The 24,291-nt window shown below is 41.3% G+C and overlaps 1 protein-coding gene across 2 annotated transcripts in view; it reads left to right on the forward strand.

Annotated features, from left to right (window-relative positions):
• The window catches only part of ccdc102a (coiled-coil domain containing 102A), an 87,746-nt gene that overhangs the window by 5,829 nt on the left and 57,626 nt on the right, over positions 1-24,291 (forward strand). The window contains exon 2 of one of the 2 annotated variants that reach the window (XM_051380014.1): positions 16,368-16,455. The exons of the other annotated variant lie outside the window; for it this stretch is intronic. The gene's annotated coding sequence lies outside the window, so the exon portion shown is untranslated. The remainder of the gene's footprint in view (positions 1-16,367; positions 16,456-24,291) is intronic. 2 annotated transcript variants of the gene reach the window in all.

A 24,291-nucleotide genomic window follows, 5' to 3' on the forward strand; every position in this document is an offset into this window, starting at 1 on the left:
ATTTGTTCTGGTGCAGTGTGTTTGTGTGCCAGGCTGACAGTGTACCTTCAGTCACTCTGGCTGCTTAAATGCATTCCAATCCCTTCACACTGTTTACTTTCCTCTCTGCATGTGCTCTCTACCTAGCTCTCTTTCTCTTTGTTTTTTATAAGCTCTGCCCTTTCTGACTCTGTCTCCTCACCTCTCTCCTCCCGCTCTGTGTTTCTCCCCAGCTCAGTGACTGTCGGGCCTCTCAATGGTCTTAGAAGTCAAGCTGTTGTCAGCATGTGGTCTGTAACTGATTTACTGTGCGATCCAAACATCCAGCTTCTTGAATGATGTCACCTGTTGATCTTGCAGTCCTGCCCTCCACTCATTCACACTGACAGACACACCATGATCTCTAAATTGGATTGGAGCTTCATTGCATTTACACTTTCATAGTCAATCAATGATCAAACTAGGATCCCTATAAATTATAATCAATAAAAACAGCCAGCCTGGTTTTTTCCCTTTTCCCTACTTCTAAAAAAATGTGATAAAAGTTTAAATATTCTATTCTTCCTTTTGCTGGGGACCTCCTACAACCTACTGGAATTTCTTTCCAATTTAGCCGCCACGTTGGTCCGGTTTGAAAGAGTTTGTCCAGTCAGGTGCAGCCAGGCAGCGTATATGTGGTTGTAGCAGGGTGTAGCCTTTTGTTGGTCAATATGAGCGTTCAGCGCTGGGAAGCGGTGCAACCCCTTGCATCCAAAAGAGCCCTGTGGACACCATTACACCCCCTCAGCAGAGTAGCTGCTGTTAATTACCCAGTGTAAATGCATATTCTAACCCTGAGGTTTGATTGGTTGCACAAAATGTTATCAAACTCCAGACAGAAGCAGTAAATAGAGCTGCTGTGTGAGGGTAGGCAGTGTTTTATTCTTGGAGTTACTGTGTTTCCTTCAGAGAGAGAGAGAGAGAGTGTGTGTGTGTGTGTGTGTGTGTGTGTGTGTGTGTGTGTGTCTATGTTTAGCTGTGTTTGTATTGGACTGGGTAATTATGGCTGGCAGCAGAGTTTGAGTAAGAGCAAGCAGAGGAATGCCTTTGGTCTGCTCCTGTCACTGAACTTTACTATGGGCTTTCCAAATGCTTTAACCTGATTTTGTGTGTGTGTGTGTGTGTGTGTGTGTGTGTGTGTGTGTGTGACTTTTTCAATTAGCTGACATCACCGAAGCAAGCATGCACCTCTGAATTCTTGAACACACACGCACACATACATTCTCTTTACAGGCTCCCTTCACTAGTAAGAAGCCACAAGTTAGCCTGTAACACACTGACACACATAATAAACACACATACATATAAACACACACAGCCTTCCTGTTTGGGAGGAACCACTGGATGATGTCATCGGCTGCTTCTGGTGGCCTCTAGGTGATCTGTCTTCCAGATGTAGAGAATAGGAGTAGCAGATGGCAGTGCTGGGTGGAGTCACTGACAATTGGGGGTCACAACCATCCTTTTTAACACAAAGGGACAAATCTTTATACACTGTTTTTTTTTATTAATATTTGGAGTGGATATTCAATGTTATAATGTTGGTCTACCAGAGAGCAATGACAAGCTTATGTTTTAACTGAAAATGTGCTGCTCGCAATAGCTCGAGACCTCGATAGGAACAGCCTCAGATTCCTGTGCTGTTGAGATTGGGCAGCCATGATAACACTTAAATTGACATTTATTTGTTTGACCTTCACCTACTTAATATTTCTCCACAAATTTCCACCAAATGATGAGTGCAAGTTCAACGTGCACAGCAGGTTGTTGCACAATTTTTTTTTGCATGTACTCAATTTAAATAAACTTTTCCCTGTGCTTAGTGGGTAAAATCTGACAAAAAAGCACCTTTCTCACTTACTTGATTACCGATCCATAAATGGTCGGAGCATATAGATGGATATATTTCTGGGCCATTTATTGGAATCCACGTCTCTCATTAGCCAGGATTTGCTGTTTGCTTTTACCAGATAATAATATTTGGCGCCAGCTGGGCCGATCCCGTAGTCAGAACTGAGCCTGTCAAACTGGTCTGCTCCCTTTTACAATCTCAATTAGTCTTTAATGTGTCTGTATGCTGGTGTGCAGTAGGTAGTCATGTAATGAGACAAGCGTAAAGGGCTTTGTATAGGCTGGCATCAGGCATGGTCCACTCATGAAGCGTTTTCAGACCAAACAGTTGTGGGGACAAAAACAAATCTGATCAAAATCCAATCATTTCTTTCCGTGTTAAGCCTGGTGGTATTCATACTTTGCATGTGACTTCACAACTACTAGCTGGCAGGCAAGAACATCGTTCTCCAGCAACGAAACCCAGTAAACTAATCAAGGATCTTGCCAGGACGTCGCCAGTTTTACTATACAAAAGTATATAAATATATATATCATATGTACCTGATTTGATATGATATGATTAGAAGAAGAATACATGTTGCAGTACACACGTTACTGTTGTACTGCGTCTACTTACTTACAGTTACTTTGCATACATACTATGGTACAGTTATTACTACTACATTAACGTTACAACCTAACAGACTGCTAACAGGATTAAAGGCTTTTCGTTGCCCGAGCTGCTCTTGTCTGTTGTCTGATGCTATGCGGAGTGGATAAGCAGGTAGGCTACAATGATTGACATCCTGTTAGCCATATATGATACAGCCTAGTTGGCATAAGGTTTTTTTAAACTAACGTTACACACATTTTGAGTTTTCTTCATGGCTGTAAAGAGGAAAGTCTCAGCTTTATGGCGATACCAAAATTATTTTTCTACTCCAAAATTGAGACACGCTCTTCCAAAGGTTGACTGTCACCAAACCTTGTTTTTGAGAAAAAGGGCTCTAAAGATAGCAATCAACATTCCGCCATATTCCAAATGAATTGAAAGACATTTATAGACAGTTTATATTCAAATAAATAAACTTACAATTCAAAATGCTTTACATAATTATAATCAGAGACATTGTGTGCTACCATCGGGTTAGCCATGAGTGCAATATCTTCCTCCTCGCCTCCGTCACACTCACTTTCTTCGCCATCCCGATCGGATCCGGCCGGTGTTGGTGGCGCGAAATCCGAGTCAGACTCGGAGGTTGAGCCGCCGCTGTCACTCTCACTCTCAGCTGCCGGTGCGGTGAAATTGTCCGTAATAAGGTCGATCCAGTTGTCGTCTGAAGTAGCATGTCTTACAGGAATTGAATTTAAAAGTCGAGCAATTTCGTCGTCGCGAAAATTTATTTTGTCTAGGCTGTCAATCTGTCAATCTGTCTCTGTGTCCGTGTCTATCTAAACTGACAGTTGACAGATGACGCAGATGACACAAACACGCTAGCCGGTGTTTTGAACTCTGACACCTGTTTCGTTTTATTTATGCTAGCTATATTTATCCTTTGTATTTTATATTAATTTTGACATTGTATGAAAGCTGAGACTTTATTTAATTAGAAACATGTAAAAACTGAAAATAGCCCAAAATTGTATTTTCTTGTAAAAACGTGTTTCTACAAAAACGGGCCGCTGCGACATCCGACTCATTTTGATGGAACGCGTCACATATGTAAATATATATGTTTCTTGCCTGCCAGGTAACCATGGTAATCATGTGACTGCAAAGTATGAATTGTAGTGTGAAACATTTAGGAGGCTCAGAAATGGAATATAAAAGTCATAGGGATATATTTATTATTGTATCCATGGTACTTGCCTTATGTACACAGTGGAGATCCCCCCCACCTCGCAGACAGATTTACTCAGCTTTAACACTTAGTTGCCTCTGCAGTTCCTCAGACAACACCAAGCCCACATGCTTCCATTGAGTATCTGCCCCTGAAATCACAGTAACAAAGGCCATATCAGGTTTTGAATCTGTTTTGCTCCTTAACTTGTCTTTTAAAGTGTCTTTATCCTTATCTCAATCTTTATGGCTTCAACCAGTGCACCATGAGCTCCAGTTTTCATCCTGGCTGCCTACAGCTTCTCTAACTGTAAGGAGCTTATGCTGCGACATAATAAACAACACCTGCTACACTGCTCTCACTCTGCTGTTTTTTTTTCTTTTTTAGGGACCGAGCCAGCGACCGCTGGAGGTCCTTATTGTTTTTGCTCGATTTCTTACCTATTCTTCTTTTTCTTCTTCTTCTTATTTTTAGCGTTTAGGCTAATAACGTCTCCATAGTTTGTCGCACATTCAAAAACCTTGTATCCACACGTTCGGTGAATAGAGCTGAATCTCCCCATATAGGCCACGCCCACTTCCGCTTATAATTTTTCTCCGCTAGAGCGCGAAATGTCGATAAACTACTTTTCTGTGCCTGAAGCTCACATACCAAAAATCGTGTTTGTCGTGTGTGTAGCGCCCCCCACAGGATAAAAAAAACAGCAGCCCCGGCGCCACGTTTCACCGATATGTACGAAACTCGGTAGGCACGTGTAACATGCGGGGACGTACAAAAAAGCCTCTTGGACCCATACCCGAAACCCCACAGGAAGTCGGCCATTTTGATTTTCATTTTCACTTTCGGCGAACTTATCGCGTTGTATTTGAACGGACTCCTCCTAGGGAATTTATCGGATATGCTTCAAAATTTGTGAGTACAGTCAAAAAATGGTGCTGATTAAAAGTTGTGCTATTTGTGCATGTACGTTGAAGGGCGTGTCCGTGGCGTTCCCTCAAAGTTGGCCATAGTGAATTCCGTGCACATTTTCGGTGAATTTTTCGCCTTGTATTTAAACGAACTCCTCCTAGGGAATTTATCGGATCTGCTTCAAAATTGGTCAGTACAGTCAAAAAATGGTGCTGATTATAAGTTGTGCTATTTGAGACGTTTGTACGTTGAACGGTGTGTCTGTGGCGTGAGGTCAAAGTTGGCCACTTAGAATTCTGTTGTCATACAAACTGATTGAAAAGTTGAGCTGTGACTGTACATTAAACCGCGTGCCAGTGACAACTTGTCCATTTCAGCAGATTCGCCATAAAATAGTGCTCATAACTTCAGTGCAATGTCCAATACGTGTTACGACGGCACGTGACGCGGCCGCTGCACGCCCCGAGTTGCGTGGAGTGTGAGGTCCCGCTCAACGCTGCTTGCAGCTTTAATTATATATATATTTTTGTACGATTTATTTCCTCAAATTGATAGAGACAGCAGTGGAGTGACAGGAAAGGAGGGAAAGTGATGAGATGAGCAAAAAGGGCCACGGCATTCTGCTGTTTTTAAGACTAACTTTTATTTAAAGACTACGCTTGGCCTTCACTGTCTATTCAGTTTTCTAGCTGTATATTTTCATTATATTGCTCAGAAACATAAAGTCTGGATTGCATCAGGATTTAGTAATTCTTATCCCTGAACCATCCGCGGTCTGGTTCAATGGATTATTGTGTAATCTGATTTTGCATTATTCGGCCATGCCAGTTAATTAATTGTAGTGTGAATAAGCATTATAAATTGAATAAAACGGTGGCTTACACCGTGTTGCTCTCTGAAGAATGTTTAAAAAGAAAAAGAATGTTATGGAACCAGGATATAACAGAACCTTTTAGTTCTGTTCCATCCTGCATTGTGCCACAGTGGCCACAACAGGCCTCATGCAAGAACACTTTTCTTATCTATCAGTATTCAGGGACTTGAAGTTCTTTCCTTTGTCTTGTCCTGCAAATCATGCTTTCTGCAGTTGCCTCCTTTGTTTTGGTAAAGTCACCAATAGATATATTCTTTGGAATGTTTAAGTAATGGTGGTCAGACCCTGTCGTGTTTATATGACACTAGTTTATTTATCTTTGGGACAAAATTTAAAATGGAATCACTTTTTTTTCTGGATTTAGAAATGTTCTGCACTCTTTGTCAGGATGTTTGTTTCGTGAACTTGTGGAAATCATCATATTATATTTTTCACAAGGATAAAGGTGAACAGCTCAGAAAACAGTTGACCTCTTATTAAAGCTGCAGCAAAAAGCAACTTATCAAAGAAACCTTTTGTCATATTTGCTGAAACTTTCACTATATCTACACCGATCAGCCATAACATTCTGAGCAATGTTCAACTTCACGTTAGATGAGAGCCCCGGCCTGAACACAACTATGTGCCAATAGTTAGTCATAGTCATAACGCCACCTACATGGCAGTTGTCATCTGATTTAAGTGAATCTACTACTACTCATGATGTGCTGGCACGTAACGTGACCACATCACACTCCGTTGCATGCAGGCTGCAGATGCCCGTTTATCGTTGCTTGCAGCTTACTTCCAATTGTCGAGCTTATACCATGGCTGCTTACCAGCAAAAAGTGATCCGCCATAACAATCAGAGCATCCCCAAACCTGCAGCTCTTGTGGGGTGTTCCCGGTCTGCAGTGGTCAGTACCTATCAAAAGTGGTCCATGGAAGGAAAAGCGGTGAACCGGAGACAGGGTCATGGCCAAGGCTCACTGATGCACGTTGGGAGCGAAGGCCCGTGTGGTCCGATCCAACAGACGAGCTACTGTAGCTCAAACTGCTGAAACAGTTAATGCTGGTTCTGATAGAAAGGTGTCAGAACACACAGTGTATCACAGTTTGTTGGTATGGGGCTGCAGAACATTCTGACCACCAGGGTGCCCAGGTGCCCATAATTAGGGACCAAGCCAGTGTCAAACAGTGTGAGGTGGCGTTACTATTAAGAAAAGTAGGTTTAGGCTAATAACTCCTGCATCGTTTGTCTCACTTTCAAAAACCTTATATCCACGTGTTCGGTGAATGGAGCTGAATCTCCCCATATAGGCCACGCCCACCTAGATTTTTTTCCCAGCTATAGCGCGAAATGTCCAAAAACTACGTTTTCGTGTTCCATCCATGCGCTTTTGTCTGATTCGCACGAAACTTTTCACGTAGCATCTGAAGACCGTCCTGGCAAAAAAAGTAATTTAAAGTATTTTGATATTTCAAAAAATAAGCATGTTATGAAATTAGCACTTCTTGTTGATTTTCGTCAAAAAAGGAAGTGGGGCATTTCTCCACATTGGTATGTCCGATTGACACCAACCTTGGGTCAATAGTTCCTTATGTCTTCATTAGGCATCGTGCACAATTTCAGGCCATTGCCAAAAGGTGGTGCTCTTTATAATGAAGAAGTTTATATCTCCACATCGGCACGTATGATTAAAACGAAGTGTTTGTAGCGCCCCCTACAGTATTTCAACAAAGTAGCCCCGGCGCCACATTTCACCAATATGTATGAAACTCGGTAGGCACGTGTAACGTGCTGGGACCTACAGAAAAGCCTCTTGGACCCATGCCCCAAAACCCACAGGAAATCGGCTATTTTAATTTACATTTTTACTCTCGGCGGCCATTTTGTTTGTCATTTTCACTTTTTCGCCTTGTATTTGGACAAACTACTCCTAGGGAATTTATCGGATCTGCTTCAAAATTGGTCTGTACAGTCAAAAAATGTTGCTGAATGAACGCCGTGCTATTTGCGACTGTACGTTGAAGGGTGTGTCTGTGGCATGCCGTCAAAGTTGGTCATTTAGAATCGAATGTCAAACTGTGATGCCATTTCTCACATTTCAGGGCTTCTATTTTAACTAACGCCTCCTACAGGTTTTATCTGCTCAACTTCAAAATTGGTCAGTAGAGTCAAAAAATGTTGCTGACTGAACGCCGTGCTATTTGCGACTGTACGTTGAAGGGCGTGTCCGTGGTCTGGTTAAAATCAGATCAGCAGAAGCCAAGATCTGCTCGAGTAACACAGGGTCATAATGCAACCAAAATCATTTTTCACTAGACCCTCCCCTCCTGCTAAAGACCTATGTCTTTGTATCACAGGGTTAGGGTTATCACAGCTTTCTGGTATACATGTCGTCTCCATCATCAGGGTTATTTTCCCAGACCTGACAACGAGCCACAGAGGACCCTTTACAACTGAGTGGTGACAAGTAAACTGTGTAAAACCAGTGGAAAACCCCTTTAATGAAGGTGGCTATTGATTTGATAAGGACATTGAGTGCTGACTTTGATGTGTGAAGTTGACTTCCCTTTGAGAAAGTGTATTTCGCTTCACTCTGTTTGTTGACTTTGCTTCTGAGTTTAATTCCAAGTGTTTGCTGGTGAAAAGGGGTGGGTAAAAATATCGATTCATCAATGCATTGCAATATATTTTTTCCCAATTCAATATCAATTCATTAAATCCTCTGAATCGATTCAAGCCCGTGGCCAGTGGGGGCGCGGTGAGCAACACCTTTTGTGTGATTTGCGTTGTACAGACGGAGGCCACACTTGACCACACAACAACAACATGGCAACCAAAGCAGGTAGCAGCACTGTTAAACCAGCGCCTTCAACTTTAAAAGCAGACGTTTGGAGTCATTTTATATTCCAGTGTAAACCCGGAACACAGGAAATAGACAAAAGTAAGGTAGTGTGTAAGCTGTGCCAGGCAGTACTAAAATACTGCAATAACAACAAATTTGTGCAACCACTTAAGCCGACACCATGAAGATGCTCTGCAGCAACCCGCGGCTAAACCTGTGGATTCAAAACAGACGCAACTCGACAGATCCTTCCTTTGCAAACTGCTGCCAAACTGCCCGCGCACAGAAGATAACGGAGTCTGTGGCCGTCTTCATATGTAAGGACCTACGACCGTACAGTGTCGTGGAAAACGGGGGTTTTAAGAAGATGGTATACACACTCGAACCATGATACGCCATACCAATACGCAAACACATGATGGAAGTCGCCGTCCCAAAGCTGTAATTTACTTATTACTGAATCGATATCGAAGCATTTAAATCAATATCGAATCGAATCGATATCGAATTGAATTGTGAGGTTCTTGACAGTACCCAGCCCTACTGGTGACTGATTTCCTTAACAAAGTGGCCTTATAGCAACCTCCTACAAATCTCATTCATGTACAGCTATTTTATCAAACAAAATATGTTGTAGTGGAAAAAATAATTACAAAAATAGGTGCAATTTGTTTTGTATAATTCATTCAAGGGCAACTTGTTCCTGTGAGAATAAAATCACTAGTTTGATGGCATATGGCTTAACGTTGTGCGTTGGGGACTGCTATGATTAGTGAAACTAAAATGATAACAAATCTGCGGTTGGTTGAATTTGCATTAGTTGTTGCGATTGCAACTTCCTGTAGGGACTGATTGGTTGCTTCAGTGTCATATATTGAAATGAAGAAAATGCTGTGATGATTTCTGCTGCATTCATTTTGTCCATATTGTGGAGTAGAAGGTCAGTGTGTGTGTGTGTGTGTGTGTGTGTGTGTGTGTGTGTGTGTGTGTGTGTGTGTGTGGATTTAGTGCCATATCCCCACTTTTTCAAGTTCCTTAAGTCACTGCCTAAGCTCCCATGTGTTTGTGTGTTGCAGTGTAAGCTTGTTTGGCTGATTTGCTAACATTTAAAAAGCGGTTTGATTGCCATTAGGGCCTGTTAACTCCCTCTATCCCTCTGCGGCCGGCTGCCCACTCAGCTTTGTGTCACACAGGCTGTGAACTCTGCTTCCTTGTGGGAAAAGATTAGAACCAGACAAATTCCTGGTCATCTAAGGCTGTTCAGTATTAGCTCCTCAACCGTGCCCTACAGTTACAGCTCCAGCGGAGGCGGCTATTTGGCTGTTTCTCTCATACACAAACGCCTACACTGTTAAATGTCTATGCTTCAGTCACATGCTCCTAGTGTTAATCTGTAAGATCATCTTCCACCCATGATGCTGTTTGTCAAGCTTATTTTTGTAGACAAAAGGATAAAAAAAGTGCTTTTTAAGCCCATTCAAGCAGGCAAGTTGATATACTTATTAAATTGAAGTAATTAAATAAAATTTAATTTTAACTGAAGTGAACTTAATTGAGATTTAAGTGATGTAATCTGTCACAGTGAATATCAGCAAGGTCGATGAGAGCTGTGAGACTCAATTAGGGGCCAATCACACAGAGACGCACCGCTTTAGGCTCGGCCACTTCAAAAACACCTTGACAGAGTGCCAGGGGAAAAACAGCTGGTGCACCTGTGGAGCGAGGCAGCGTGCACTACCAGGTGATCAAATATGATGAAAAACTATGACAGAAAAACTAAAGCAGCTCTAGATGAGTAAACTAGCTTCATTTCAACAATGTTGATAACTGAGGTTACTTGGGCTTAACCCCCACTACAACCTTCTCCTTAGCTCTCTCACAGGCAAACAGCTAGCTAACTAGCTAGCTCGTTAACCTATTTACCGGCAAAGTAAACAATCCATCAAAAGAGGAAGGAATCGGTAAAGTAGTGACCTTGCCCTGAAAAGTTGAAAAGCTTAAACTTTTACGCGCATCTAAAATCCACTAGCAGACCGTGGCGCAAATAATAAACACACGCAAGGCACACTGTACTACAGGAAAACAATGGTTTTGGAGGCAATGCGCTTCTAGTGATACGTCTCTGTGTGATCGGCCCCTTAAAGCAGTAAAACAGTTGGCTATATGACCAAAACAATGAGCTAAAATATGCAAAAACATTTTGTAAATCCGAGGGTAAAATAATTCTGTGTGGCTTCATCGTTACAAGCAACATATTTTCTGTTAAACAATTCTGTCACTGGATTTGTGCAACTTTAAAGGATTCCTTGGCCTCTAGTGGTGAAGGTGTAGATTACAACAATCTGAATACTGCTCATCTTCCAAGCATGTAGGACAAACTACGGTGGCCACACAACTTCAGTGGCCATGAACCCCTGTATAGATCCAGTGTTTGGTTTGTCAATTCTTGGCTACTGGGCTACTGTAGGAACATGGCAGGGGGCAGTAGCTCAGTGTGTAGGGACTTGGCGTGGGAACCGGAGGGTCACCGGTTCAAGTCCAGTTTCACCTCCTGTGCACTGCCAAGGTGCCCTTGAGCAAGGCAGCCTAACTCCAAAACCTGCTCATGGGGCGCTGTTAACGTTGCAGCCCCATCACTCCACCATCTCTCTTCTCTTGCCTGTCCACAAGTGCATGAAGTGTGCATTTCAGCCTGTGTGTGTATAAAAAAGAGTGAAAAGAACAATTTCCCCTAGGGGATCAACAAAGTATATCTTCTTCTTCTTCTTCTTCTTCTTCTTCTTCAACATGGCGGACTCCGTAGATAAAAACGTCTCATTCTAAGGTAACGAAAGGTAACGAAAACACAACAGTTCCTATATTCAGGTGATTATACACTGATGAATACATAAATATTTATATATACCTATGAATACTATATTACATTTCTGACAATAGATCCTCCTAAATGTTACACACTGGACCTTTTAATCTTACGTTCATGATGTAATTACACACTTGCCTGTAAGCCTTGGCTATTTTGGCAGTGAAAATGGAAGATAAGAAGTTTTATTGTGAAGGTGTAACCGTCCTCTATGTCCTCATCTGTTTTTATGCACTGCTTTGCCTTCATACCTCTTTCCATCTCCGTCCTGGAATTTCATCATCTCCTTCACCTCTGCAGCTTCTGTAATGAAGAAGAAAACAAGCTGCGTCCTCCATCCAGTCACCTAATTGTACACATTATGCAAACCTCTCTCAGCTTTTTCGAGTGAGAGAAGCTTTGAAGCTGTCGTGCCCTGCAGAAATGCACCTTTTTTTAGCTCTGCTTTCTCAACAACTAAGGCATGCTGAAAATGCCTCACTAACCTTAAATGATGATTATGATGAAGCAGGCAAAGAGGTGATAGTGGCTAAAGACAAAACAGGATTGTGTATGGCTTTTGATTCCAAACTATAGCTAAAGTGTGGCCATTTCTCTCTCTGAGAGACTAATGCATGCTTTCTATCCAGCAAGACAGACTGTTGCAGCGCTCTGCTATCTGCTCTGGCCAAGAAAGTCATAAATCAGTTACAATTGATTCAGAACTCAGCTGCCTGAGTGCTGACTAGAACCAGGAGAGAACATATTAAAGTGTCAGTTTCCATATTGATTTTAAAATTGTTGTACCAGCCTTCTCGTCTGACACGACAAACCAGGACAGCCCTCCTGGTCCCGTGGCATGAGTCAAAAGTTTTGTTGAGGCAGCTTTTAGCTTTTATGCTCTGAGCGTTTGCAACAACTTGCCTAAGGATTTGAGGGCTCCCTCTTATCTATTGCCTTTGTTATTGCCTTATTTTATTTTTTTGGTTTTAATATTACATTTTCATCACTTTTATTTCTCATGTGCATTAGACTCATTGATTTACTGTTAACATTTGTACCGTCTTATTATCAGTTTGTCAGTCCTCAGTAAAGCACTTTGAATTGCACTAATCGGTACAAAAGGATATACAAATAATGTTGGACAAGTTTCGAATAATAAGGTGGTAGTGTCAGACCTTGTAAATATAAGACCTAGTTTGACTGATTAAAATCTATCAATTTTACAGCTGAAACTAATCAGCAAGGGTGTGGATAATCAGCAAATCATTTAGCATTTCCTAAAAAATGGGAAATGACAAATGATGGGAGGGTTGGTGGTTCAATCCCTCGCTCCTCCTGACTATGTGTTGAAGTGTCCTTGAGTGAACCCCAAGTTGCATCTTGTATTGCAGTAGAAATAGGAATTTCCAACCCATTACGTTTGCACGGTTAGTTTTACAGTAGAATATTATAAAATGCATGACATCATGGTGACACGTTTACATGCACTCTAATTTTCTGAATAGGACAATATTCCACATTTGATAAAGCTCAGTGTATTCTGTTTGAATATTCTTAATTTGCCCTTATTCCAAATGTAGCATTTTTCCGATTAAGACATGTCGGTTATGTGGATAATATTCAGATTACAGCGCATTCAGAATATACGTCTCATTTGGGGTTTTTACTGCAGTTTGTCTGTTTACCGTCAGCAGTATATTTGTGCATGTGGATGGAGTCATTGATGTTCATGGAGAAGATTTCTCCTCTGGATTTCCTCTTGTTTCAAGGGTTTGCCTCAGATGTCCTGGACATTGTAGAGCAAGTGTAGTGAAAGTGTCTCCCTGTCTTTAAGCTTCCATATATCACCCTGCTCCTCCATCACCTGACATCACCTCTATTCATCCCCTCTCACTCCTCTCTGTCTTTCTTGGCCTTGTTGAATAAATTATGGCAATGTGATACTGCACTGCCAGCCAGTTGGACACTGACACAGATACCCAAGCACGCACACGCACACGCACACGCACACGCACACACACACACACACACACACCCCTCTTGCTTTCTCTGCCTCTCATGTATAAATACAAAAAGTTGCAGTCACACAAGCTCACACACATTTGTTGCCTTTAACTCTGAGTTGCATTAGCTCTGTAGCATTGTAGAAGAGTACGGTGCATGTTTTGAGTGCATTTCTTTTGGTATGTAGGGTCTGTGCTGTGTGGAACCACATGGTGTGTGTGTGTGTGTGTGTGTGTGTGTGTGTGTGTGTGTGTGTGTGCGTGCGTGTGTGTGCGCGAGCGTGTGTGTGTGCGCAAGAGAGAGGGAGAGTCATGGATCAGGAATGTTCTGTATAATTTGCTACAGTGGAGCCTCTCACTGCAATAACACCTGGGGCCCCATGGGAGATGAATTTTGTTTGATATTTTTGCACGGACGTGTGCGAGATGGAGTCACTGTTTTATCCAGCAAAGTATACAGACACTGTAGGTACCACAGTTAGACACAGTGAAGTGCGTGTGGTCATAAAATTGTCCTAATTCAAGCCTTTGAAATCAGGTACCAACGTCTTTTTTTTAACCAGTTAACAAGCAGACTTTGGTAGTGGGTATGTACTGGGTAAATAGCAGCTCATGTGATTGAAAGCTGTAATAACACTTGGCAGTGTTACTGGCTGACCAAACCAACTGTTTGACTCCACATACTCACCATTATGTTGTTGCATGGTATGGTTACCATTCTATGGTTGCCATGCTGGCAGGGGTTGCCTTTGAGCAAGAGAGAGAAAAATGTCTTATCAGCACAAAGCTACACATTATCGGACTGACTGGACTATCAAATGGTTTAATTGTTTACGTAGCACTGTGCTGAAATGGGACATCAGACACAATCTTTTGTCTTGCTCAAAGCCGACATAGAAGTGCCAAAAGCTGCAGTTCCTTTAACAGCCACTTGAGGCTGGCCTGAGAAGTGAGTCAATCTCCTAATTTCCGTGTTCATGACAATTGTACAGGGGTTGAATTTTTAAACTCACCTGTTTGAATTATATTAAGGCTTAAAGTTATGCATAATTAAGGGCGTGGTCTTTGAGTGACAGGTGGGTGCCGTCCACACACACAGCTTACACTAAGTTTCACAGCCGCTCTTCAGAAACCTATAGGTGGCGTCACAAAGACTACGTCCGTTTTTATTTATACAGTCTGTGGTTTTAGAAAGGCTACCGTTGTGGTTCTGGTGATGGCAGTGTCGCTCAGTCCACCGCTCCAGACTGAAATATGGAAAAAGCCAACTGACTTTGGTGATTCCTGAAATGCCAGCACTACCAGCAAGTAGCAACTGGTTTATGACTAAATACCTGCAAGATTCATGACAGACCCAGAAGCCTCAGCTGTGCATTGTGTTTGTTAGCCTAACACGCTTAGCTATGATGGTGACAACGGAGAACATTATACCTGCTAAATGTCAACATATTTGCATTGTTACTGAGCGTCATTAAGTATGCTAGCATGCTTAAGTACAGCCCCACAGAGCTGTTAGCAGCGCTTTAGACTCTTAGTCTTGTTTGACATTCCCTGATTTAAAACCTACTTTTGTCATTTTACACAAACTGAACATGAACATATTTTCGATAAAGGAACATTTTACAGTGTAGAAATAAACTAGTGCGCTCTGGTCAACACTGTAAAAATAATAAAACACTGAAGTACCTCAAACATACTGTATCTTGGCACTTCTGTACTGTCATTTTGTGTGGTTTATCAGCCGACATACACATCGATACAATAAGCTCACATCGGCAATGTATAAGTCGAGCTCAGTTACTGAATCATCATGTGTTTAATAGTTGGTAAAATGGTGACAATGATATCTGACCGTACGGCACTCTTAACCGGAATTTTGTAGAGTCACAGACATTGTGCCCTTGATGAAAGTGAGTCATGAACTGGCACATTACAAAGCAAACAAGAATAACCATATTAAATAATAGCGTCATTAGTAAAGTCCTATATAGCTTTGTAACAAGATCTGTGTTCACAGTGCTGCACAGATGACATTTTCAGACAAAGGGAGAAATGTTGGCAAGCATCCAGGAATGTATGTGCCCTCTCCATAAAGGTCAGACTTTACTACTACTGCAGCCAAGTAAATACAGCACAGTGTGACAGCTATTGTCTGCATCCACCACTCTAATAATCTTACGTGAAAACAAACCATCAAGCTTTAAAATTGTTTTTTAAGAGCCAAATCAGTGCCTGTATATTTGCTTTTAGAAGGGGTCAGGGTAATAGAAGCCATTACTTCATTATATGAAATGGACAGGCACTTCAGAAGCACTTGAGTGAGCAAAAGAACTAGACTGTTAATATCTGAGCCAAGTGACTGTTACATGCTTCTATACTTACACTACTTGCCACACCTGAATAGAAAAGGCATATTTAAGATCCAGGATACTTACAAACTTATACAGACCTGTGTCAAAAATGGAATGGCTAGGTACTGCCCATTTGTTATTTAAAGGTTTTATTATGAAGCAGCAAAATCAGAAAATGTTGGAAGAAGGAGAGGGAGAAGAGTGTTGGCCACTTGGAGGTGGGTCAGGCGTGCGTTGGCACAGCTCCAGAGATGGTCCGTTTGATGGGAAAAAGTGCCAATGAAAAAGCCCTAAGAGACACTACCGTTGATTATCCATCTAACAATATGACAACAATACAAACAAGGTAAAGGCAAATATATTGATGCATACTGCAGTCTGTTCTGAATTATTAGCATAAGAAATGATTTTGCATCAGCTGATCACAACTGGGAAATGTCTTCAGGTGTTTGTAGAGTATAGGGCTAATACAGTAGTAGTCTTTCATCACATCGTTACAGCTAAAATATCTCTGATCTTTTGCTTTGATAGGGTAATTAAGATAATTCTGCTGGATGAAGCGTCTCACATAGCAGACTGTTTATTTATTTTATATATCTTTATTTATTTATTTATGCAAATCTACACTTTTAACGGGTTTTGTGCAATTTATAATGTATATGTTTTATAGATAGATTTATGTCTTCCTTGTAGATTATGTCTTCCTTGTGTGTCTTTTTAAACTTGACTCTCTGAGCAACAACCGCACAAGAGTTCCTATGTGTGCAAGCACAAATGGCAAATAAAGTTCTTGAATCTTGAATCTTACAAGCCTGCACATATAGATTTCTTCCTGTGAAAAGCTCTGTTATTTCGGTTGCAGGGGAAAAAAAGAAAAAATTCTCCAGCTCCACTTTGATGTTTGGAAATCTCCCACTGGCTCCGTTTCAAGAACTCTCCGACATGGAAAGGTTTGATGTAGAAGTTTGGAACCAAAGTTGAAATGATTAGGCTTGCATTAGAGCCGGAATATCGTACTGTCAGCCATTTTTAATATAATGGGACGGCTTCTGCAGGCTTTGTTCTGTATATCAAAAGAAATATCAGTTTACTCCAATATTACTCTTTGTGAAGGTTTTCCAGTTTGACACAGAATATATTTGTGAATTGATCCAGGGATGAATGTTAGTGTTCTCAATGAGTTAAGACATCTGATATGTTTACCTAATGTGCTGAGGAAACTGTGTGTTTTCATGTGCACACCAAGTGCAGTTCATGAATCAGACTTTGCTGTAGGTCGTCTTTCACGTGCTATGCATGTTTCTCCAGTGCATGGTGTTAGTGCTGACAGATTCAACTTGAGCCAGAATACTGAATCGATCTTGATCCAGACTCAGTGTGAAAGGACATCTAGCTGTGACAGTTTTGGCCTCTGTTGGAAAGCCAACTTGTAACTACAGCGTGTTGGAACAGTGTAGCTGTCAGATCGGTGTAGTTGTGTTGAAATATCACACTTCCTAGGGTTGAATTTTTACAAGTTATTACACATGAAATATTGGATTTTTGAGGCCAATAATGACCTTTTCGTCAAAGATTAATTCGTTTTTTAAAGAACTGTGACAGAGTTAAGTTGGCCAGGAAGTCTTTTTTTTTCTTTACTTTACATTTTGTTAAGAAACACATTTATTGAATCACAGATAGACACCTCATGTCCCTGTGCTTAATGTTGGAATCTATACTATTTCTACACATCCCGTTTAATTTTTTTTTATGGGGGATACACCAGGAATAACCGGAAAGATGCGGACTGTGTGTGTATATGTGTGTGTGTGTGTGTATATATATATATGTGTATATATATGACTGTTTGCTGGGTAGCTAGACAGCTTTTTCAAGTCAAGCCTTGTGAAGATTTCACGATTATCCCGATAACGAAAATTCACCACAATATACCATTTATCATTCCATCCCTTGTTGAGATATTTCAGTTTGTGCTCAAAATCAGGCTACACGAACCCTGGCAGTGTCCTTCTCCTCACATAGTACATCACTGCCACTCCTATTCCCAGCCCACTGTCCCTTTAGACCTGCAGACTACATGGTTAGTCAGGGAGATGCATTCCCCACTCCTTGTATCATCTGCACTGATGCAACTCAACAGCCCTCAGACTCAATCACGTGGGGGAGGAGCGGGACGAGGAAGGCCTTGATTCTTGTTTCAAACAGGCTCCCCACTGAACGTGTGTAGCTGCTGTCAGATAGAAACCTTTCATCTGTATGACACAAGCCATATTTACCTTGTAACAGTCGTTTGGAGTTGCAGCAGGAGTTTTCGATGGGGTTTGTGCATGCCAAGACACATGCATCTACTAGCAAATAGAGAAGTGAGTGAAATCATGAGCGTTGATTCACAGTACCGATTGTGACAAGTGAATGGAGGCTGCGAGTCAGATAGCAACATGATTCTTATTTTCTTTCACCGTGTGGTTGAACCTTACAGGCCCAGCCAACCCCACTGAGCCAGAGAGCTCTCCAGAGCTGGTTCTCATTTAGAGAAAAGAGCACACACGCTGACTCACTGCAACACACACATTTGAGTGTACACACACAGAAATGTTGGAGAGCACTGGGGGAAATCCTTTGTAGCGCCATGCTGCATCTCTTTATGGTCGCATTCACATAAATCAGTGCTGTGAACACACAACCCCTCTGTCGCCTGTGGTGTGTGTGTGTGTGTGTGTGTGTGTGTGTGTGTGTGTGTGTGTGTGTGTGTGTGTGTGTGTGTGTGTGTGTGTGTGTGTGTGTGTGTTTGTTGGCCATGACCCCTCAGACCCTGACTGCTGCTCATTTCAACAAGATAAGCAGACATTTGCATGTGACAAGTGAAATAAATAGTGGTGGGGCTGTGGGTGGGGTAAGCACAGGGTTAGAACACTAGCTCCCAACGCAGGGTTCTGATGATTTGTTTGTAACGATGAGAGTTGAAGTTGAACATTAGCCAGAGTGTGGGCTGTATAACATATGGTCAGCAAGGACAGATGTTCCGTCAAAGAGTTAATTACCCTGTAGCTTGACCGACGGGCTGGCAGTGCATTTTATGGGCCCTGTGATGACAGAGGGTGGGGTTCACATGGAGGTTGGGGCCAAGAAAGAGAAAGAGGCAAGTTGGGAAGTAGCAAAAACGGATACAGAAAGAGAAGAAAATACAGTAAATCCTAAAACACAGACTGCCGGCTGTGTTTTATGATTTATCTCTAGCTTGAATAACTAAGGTCAGAGGCGATAGGGGTAAGAATGAGGGTGGAAGTAGGTTTGAAATGAGACCAAAGTGCCAAAGTTCCCATTCAGTTCTAATGGGAACTGCTGCTTGAGTTTAACCACTTGTCTTGTAAATTCTAGTTTTGTGAGGTATGTCTATTTCTGTATTATGACAGTGTTTTGTGTTAGAATTACCAGGGATGTTCCAATAATAGTTGTTTTGACCCTTTAATACTGGGTATCTGCCATACCCAGTCCGGTACGGCACTTCATTTTAAATGTTGATTAAAAGTATATACAACCCTGAACAACTTTGGAACCCGTTTAATCCCACCAACAACAATTGTTGCCGCTCTTTTTTTTTTTTTTTTTTCCTTCTGGAAGCTCTAAAAGTGCTGTTTTGGTTTTGGCAGCTAATGCAAGTTTTTAAATAAAAGAATATGTTGTCTCCTCTAATTTGTATCAATGTCATGTAACTAGTGGGAGTGGTCACATGACCAGGCCTTTTTACTTCCTGCTTGCACCGCTGGCGGGAAATGTCTGCCTCAAACTTGTACAAGAGGAAGTAAGTAAAATACCTTAATTAACAGATATAAGTGAAATATTTTGTACATATATTATTTAAAGGGTCTACTACTGATATATAATGAGAATTATAAGCCTGCATAAATCTTTTGATCATAAAAAGAGTAAATGTAACCACGGCAACATTTGCTGCCGCTAGCATAACACATAGTCATAGCGTTATGCTAGGTGTCAAAAGTTTTAGCTGTTTATTCTATTTTTCTTATGTTTTTCTATACACAGCTATACACAGGTTTTGGAACTTCTTGACTTAAAAGAACCCCAAAGTGATGTGTGCTACATAACAGTCATTCCTACAGTTGAAAGAGATGCAATTGAAAGTGACTGTGATAGTGACTGCTCAGATAGAGAGTACCAAGGCGAAACAGGCCATTTGCCTGCTAGACTGCTGAATGGTGAAGCAGAGGTGACCTATCTGAAGGATGAGAAAGATTTTAACCTGATAAGTCCCCCACTCCTTCATCTCTCATTCCGGCAGCATTTGGTGTTGAAGAAAACCCATTGCCGCTAGTTGGTTAATCTCCCACAGTGTCCAGCCAGAAACCCAGAACACAAACCAGAAAAAGACGATGTCCTGAAGAAAATGAAACCCCACAGCCAAAAAACCCAGAAAAAAACGCAAAATAGGGACAGGATTTTTAAAAGATCACGATGCCCAGCCACATCCGGTATACAAGATTTTGTAACCTATGGTCCAACTGCAGCAGATTGCATAAAACAAACTAAACCTGACCCTGTTGATTTGTTCCTTTTGATGTATCCTCCTACTCTGAGGGAGCTCACTGTTGAGATGTCAAACCTCTACTCAATGCAAACCAAAGGGAAGGCACTTGATCTGAGCATGGATGAGTTGCTGAGTTTTTATGGGGTTCTGCTCGCATCTGGCTACAGTTCAGTACCACGGAGGCACATGTATTGGTCACATGACCCTGATGTCTACAATGAAGCCATCTCAAATGCAATAAGAAGGAACCGCTTTGACGAGATAATGGCTTCAATTCATCTGGTGGATAACTCAAAGGCCACAGACGACCCTTTCTAAAAAAGTGTGGCCCATCTTCAGTGCAATGAATGACACCTACAAGATGATGCCATACACAAAACAGCTGTCAATTAATGAAAGCATGATACCCTATTATGGCAGGCATGGCTGCAAGCAGTTCATCAGGGGCAAACCAATCCGGTTTGGATACAAGTTGTGGAGCCTTGCTTCACCCACAGGGTACATGTTTCACATGGAGCCCTATTGTGGAGTCCACACATATCTGCCTGACACTGGCTTAGGACAGGGCCCAAGTGTAGTCCTTGGTCTGGCTGAACAAGCAGAAGTCCCTCCAGGATGCACATTTGTGTATGATAACCTTTTCACCTCACTTAGCCTCATTGATGAAATGACCAAACGGGGTTATGGGTCCCTTGGCACACTGAGACAGTGCCATCTACATGACATCCCTTTCACAGGTGTGAAAGATTTTGAAAAAATGCCTCGTGGAAGCACGGAGGTCCTTACAGAGGTGGAGAAGTTACTGGTGCGATGGAAGGATAACAGTGTTGTAACCATGGCAACCAATGCTGTAGAAAGATATTCAGAGGGTCAAGCATCCAGGTGGAGCAAAGAGAAAAAAGCAGTTGTCAAAGTGCCACAACCTCTGTGTTTCTTTACATATAACAAAAACATGGTGGCGTGGATCTGCATGATCTTCATGTGTCAAGATATAGATCTGCAATAAGGTCAAAGAAGTGGTGGTGGCCAATCCTGGCCTGGTCCCTTCACAGTGCAGTGGTGAATAGTTGGCTGTTCTTCAGAGATGTTGTTGGCAGTGATTATGACCTCCTGACCTTTCAGCGGGTTTTGTCCATGGATCTCCTCAAGAGATATGGTAAACAGCCTCTTGAGCAAGGCAGAAGATCTGCAACTGTGAAACCTCAGGATTCCACAAGAGGTGATGGGAAACATCACTGGCCTGTAAACACAGGAAAGCGTTACCAAAGATGCAGACGATGCTACAACCGCACTGTGTATGGATGTGAGAAGTGTGACGTACCACTCCACATTGAGTGCTTCAAGATTTTTCATGGAGAGTAAAATCTAACTGATAAGCCTTTGAGCTGTTACATAAATCAAATCTATTGAAACTGGTAACTGTAAAATAAATATTCTGATTTTTGTCACTAATAGTGCGCCTTCAGTATGCACTGTTTTTATATCTTTTGCACTGTTTTTGCGGTACAGTGAAATCTTACCTGCACTTTTTTGTGTTTCTGTTGAATAACACTGTGCACTCATCTTCTGGCCATGATGTTAGTGGTCAGTAAATGTTAAGTGAATCTAAGGTACTGCCACAATATGAATTTATTTTATTTTTATAAACTAGTATCAGTTCTTATTTTGTAAGTTCAAACACTTTTAGCTTAAATCACTCTTAGGTTATTTAACTGTTTTATGAGACTATTTGTGTTGTGGTCCTTGTTAGTTCCCTTCAGTGTGCATTGAAATGATATTTAAATGTATCTAATCAAGTTCAAAACACATTTGTAACCATGCCTAGTTATAATATGTTACTCATGTTCATGTTATTTTTATTCTTTACATGTGTAAATAGGTCAAATCGAAGAATTTTTGTAAATTTAGACTATGCGGTTTCCCACCGGCAACAATTGTTGGCGAGTATAAAACCTACATTTTAACATAACCAACATGAAATAAAAAAATTCATACATATTATATGTTAGGGAGGTCTAAGGAGTTAAATGCATGCACTTATTTTGCAAGGAAAAATTTGGGATTAAACGGGATCTGACACACCTTATTTTTGACATAGTTGATCAAAAATAAGAAGTTTATGTACTTAAATGATTGATATGATAGAAATGAAAGAATGAAGCTGCAGTAGGTAACTTTTCTAAAAGTATCTTTATTTCATGTTTGCTGAAACTTTTATTACATCCTGACAGTAGTGAGACATGAGACAGATAATCTGGCTCCTCCTAGTGCTCCTTACCTCATTTGCAAGACTGATAAAAAAGATAGTTGATTTATGAGTCTCATTTCTGTTTTGGGACCCAAGGTAGTCAACTATTTTTAAGCCACTAACCCAAAGCATCTGTATTTGATGACCTGGCTTGTTATCAAGTTAGTCACAGAATAGACCTTTTTCACAGCAGCCATTTTGACATGAAATAGTAGGGTAATCACAGATGTTACTAATGATGCTAATTAAGATTCCGTCCCATTTAGTGTATCAGAGTCTTTCCAGTCAGCCAACATGCACAATAGCAGCCTTGATAAGTATGGTAACACCTGTGTTTACCTTACTATTTCATTGTAAAATGGCTGCTGGGAAAAGGGTCTTTTAATGTTATTTAATTGTTACAAAACTGATGAATGCTACTCAGACTATTATTAATGAGGTTGAGGCTGAAAATTCAGTAGGAAAAGGTTTAGATTTAGTTTTTAGTTTTTGTAGCCGGTGGTGATCCATTATTATGCTCAGATCAACCAAAAATGACCTCTTGCTGAACTTTGTATTACACTTTTGCACAGAACAAGGACTGTGGATTTTGTCCCCCATCTTATACACTGGAATGGCTTTCAAAGGGGGTCTCTTTAGGACAGGAGGAACATAAGTCTTTCAACTTACATATGGGCAGGGGAATACTGTTAAGACAGACTTCACATAGTGTGAACTTATTATAAAAGGGTCGCCTCAGTGATTTAGTGTTGCGCTTCCATAAAGTTTGGGGACTCACAAGAGACAGATTAAAGAAAGATTAGTCAGGATCGACACATCAGAGGCCAACTAATCATGGATCCAAAAAGCTGGATCCTACCATACCCATAATAGAACTCTCATTACTCATTACTTCAATTCAATTTTATTTGTGTAGTGCCAATTCATAACAGAAGTTATCTCAGGACACTTTTCAAAATAGAGCAGGTCTAGACCGTACTCCTTATTAAACTCAGAATTCAGCAAGGGATTGAGTCAGAAATCTTGTGATATCTGATTCTTTCACGTGTTTGTGTCCCCTTACTTTAATGTTGGTTTTCTGAGTGCCATAGAGATGAAAATGCTCTGATTGGCTGCACCTCAGTTGATCCAAAATAAATGGTGGCTTGATTACTCAGCCAGAGACATCACTCACTGCTGCAGGGAAGAGGGAGGGTGGAGACGCACTGTGTTTAAAATCAAGTGTTCTGTTTCATTCTGTTATTTTTTTTTTGGCAGTTGTCTTCCAGCATGGACATCACAAATGACAAATCTCCAACTGTATGTGCTGTTATACCACCTTGGACATGGTATAGACCTTTTGATAATCGCTTTAATAGTAGAGTAGGTCATCTCTGCAGCACTACAGTACTACATTATAACGCTTTTTCTGTCACACATTTTTCCTTTAACAAAAAAATAGCTTGAGTTTATTGTGATTTTGATATTTGGATTAATTGTGCAGCCTTGAAGCATCTTAATCTTAATTTAAAGCAACTGCTGTCTTTGGTTGTAATACATACAGTAACTCTGTCCAAATTAGGGATGGGGCCGATCCAATCTAGTATCGGTATCGGGACCGATACCAGCGTAATTCACGGATCGGAATTTCCCGATCCAACCTGCGCAGATTTCCGATCCATTAGCCATGTCTGCGTTAACGTTGTCTGCTGAAATGACTCCACAAGTGATTCCTGCCAGCTAGCAGGATAGCATTGAGCAGCATTGTGGCTAGCCAACATGTCCGCTGTGTGGAAATACTTTTCACTGGAAACACCGCAGAGCAAGACAGCAAAATGCAATGTTTGCAAAGCCGTGATTCAGAGAGGCGGAAGCTCCCTCGTGTTGTACAACACTATGAACGCAATCAAACATTTAAAAAAAACACCACACGAAGGAGCACAAGGATTTTTTATCCAGGGGGCAGAAAGACAAAAGGAGCTGTCAGGAATCACTTCTGGAGTCATTCCAAAA

Source organism: Dicentrarchus labrax, unplaced genomic scaffold, assembly GCF_905237075.1.
Source record: "Dicentrarchus labrax unplaced genomic scaffold, dlabrax2021, whole genome shotgun sequence".
Taxonomy (NCBI): domain Eukaryota; kingdom Metazoa; phylum Chordata; class Actinopteri; family Moronidae; genus Dicentrarchus; species Dicentrarchus labrax.